Source organism: Montipora foliosa, chromosome 8, assembly GCF_036669935.1.
Source record: "Montipora foliosa isolate CH-2021 chromosome 8, ASM3666993v2, whole genome shotgun sequence".
Classification (NCBI taxonomy): Eukaryota; Metazoa; Cnidaria; class Anthozoa; order Scleractinia; family Acroporidae; genus Montipora; species Montipora foliosa.
Window position 1 is genome coordinate 26,168,581 of NC_090876.1, and position 2,500 is coordinate 26,171,080.

A 2,500-nucleotide genomic window follows, 5' to 3' on the forward strand; every position below is an offset into this window, starting at 1 on the left:
TTGAGGGGTCACCTCATTTTTCTCAAAGTGAAGTTAATGACATTAGGAATCTTGCCAGAGGAGTACAGTTGGTCAAAAATTAACTGCTATAGGGGTCCTATCCACCTGTCCAGCTTATGAAATCTCCAGAGAACAGATAATGCTTTTGCGCTAATGTCATTTTCCTTGGAACAATGTTGCAAGCATCCTGGGTATGTCCAGGTGGACCATACGAAGAAGGGCCAATGATCTTGAGATACCAGCTTCATTTTTAACATATTCCCCCATTCAGGATGGAGACTTGAAAGAAATGGTGCAAGGGGAACTTTTTTCAATACCCCATTGTGGGGACCAATATGTGCAAGGTGTACTTAGATCACGTGGCATCTGGGTCCAGAGATGGAGGGTCCGAGATGCCCTGATCAACCTCAATCCTATTGGTCAAGCCTGTCGCTTGGCACAGCAAATTCTTCCTAGACCTTACAGAGTGCTACGTGTACATCCTAATTTTCTCTAGCACATAGATAACAACCTAACATTACACCAATGGCGGTTTGTGATCCTTGGGGATATTGACGGTTACTCTTGGTTAATTGATTATCTCAGGTGCAGTACGTAGCAATAACAAGGCATCTCAATCGCTGTCATTGTTTCGAGAAGCAATTAATGTGTGGGGTCTGCCTTCACGTGTCAGAGGCAATGATGGAGGAGACAATGTGGCTGTAGGGGATGGAAAATAAAAAACTAATCAAAACTTGTCATAATTCAATGTAACACATTGAGTCGTATACTCCCTGATGGAAATTATGCCATATAAATATGTAACTTGTGTACAATACTTACCGGTACTAATTTTGTTTGTATAATTAACAAAACTGATTTAATATTGTATAATTTACTACTATGTAACAGGTTATTAATTTTGCTAGTTGCTTTCCACATATAATGCAAACACAGTACACACTTCCTGTATTCATATATATAGTAGGTATTTCCAGTTTCCAGAAGCTGATGTATTCCAATTCCATACTGGAGAATAACACAAGCTCTAAAGGTGGCAACTGGTTTCTAGCCCCACTTAAGGCTAAAATTAGCAGCTTATTTAACAGGTCGATGTGTTGCTACAGTATGGTAACCTATTATGTCATAAATTATGTCACCACTGACTGGGCATTTCTTTGAAAGCCTTACAAATTACAAGGTAATTACTACAAATACCACCAATCTGTGGATTGGGTCGGAATTTAAGTCTCTGCCCCACCCTTTTTCGCTGGTAAATGATTATTGAGGTATTGGCAGAAATGAGCCTATATGGAAAGCTCTATAATCGCAGAAAAGCTTTCAGAGGAGACTTGAGAATGAAGATTATACAAGACATTATGGGAAAAGGGAGAGATTTCCCCACAGGTTTCTTCATGGGAAGTTTTTCTGCATTTGCCAAATGACACAAAGATGAATTTTGAAAACGTGTTTTTCCATTGTTGCGGTCGTTATAGTACACCTTTAGCCCATGGGAAAGGAATTTCATGAAAATGTTTGACGAAAGTCTGCCAAGCAGAGACTCAATAAGTCGGTCCCATTCCACAGATTGGTGGCTTTTGTAGCAACAACTTAGAAAAATTGGTAGTAATGATCCATTAAAGACGAAGTGGTGGAAACCGACATCACTCACCGTAAAACATGCTTTTGGGGTCATGTGTGTTGTGTGCTCAGCATTTACCCCAGTTCAGGTGGTCGTATCATTTGGCTGTGGGGTTTTAGGCTTTGGCCTTGTCTCCTTCACACCACATTAACAATGTGCAAAGAAGTGTGTTTCTTAGGGGTATGACCCATCACAACTTATGTTAGTATGGAAGGAGTCTGTACCCAGAGGAGTCGCACTTGGTTACAGAAATCTTTATTAACATAAGAAAGTAAGGTTATAAAACATACAGAGTAGTTATATGCCTTACGCTTTCCACTGGAGCGCAGCTGGTCTTGAGAATTGCTTAAATTATTGGGACTAACCTTTCATGAAAATCCTTCCAACTGGGATACTGATTTTCATAATATGATGGATAAGGCTAATTCAAGACTCTATATTCTGAGGATCTGTAAGTTCTATGGCTACACCTTAGAAGAGCTTACGATCTTATTTCATAGCTTACCGTAATTATGTCAGTATTTACATACGCAATTATGTGCTTATGCTGGTAAAGACCTCTCTAAGATTCTGCAAGCAAGCGTGGACATATGGTTACACCAAGGAGTGCATATTCATCAGCGATGTTATCCAAACTGGGGATAAACAACTATGGTGAAAAAATCACACATATAGATTCACATTGTTTAACAGATCTTCTACTGAGCAAACGTACATATCAGTCTTTACGTCATCATGGTCATGATTATATATAACCATGTATTTGCACAGAGCGCTTTAAGCGCTGTTTTATAAATAGATCTCTTTTTAACTTTATCTAGTTTAATGTTTGTAAGGGAAGTAATAATTTTTAGATGATTCTTCTTTCTACTGTATTGT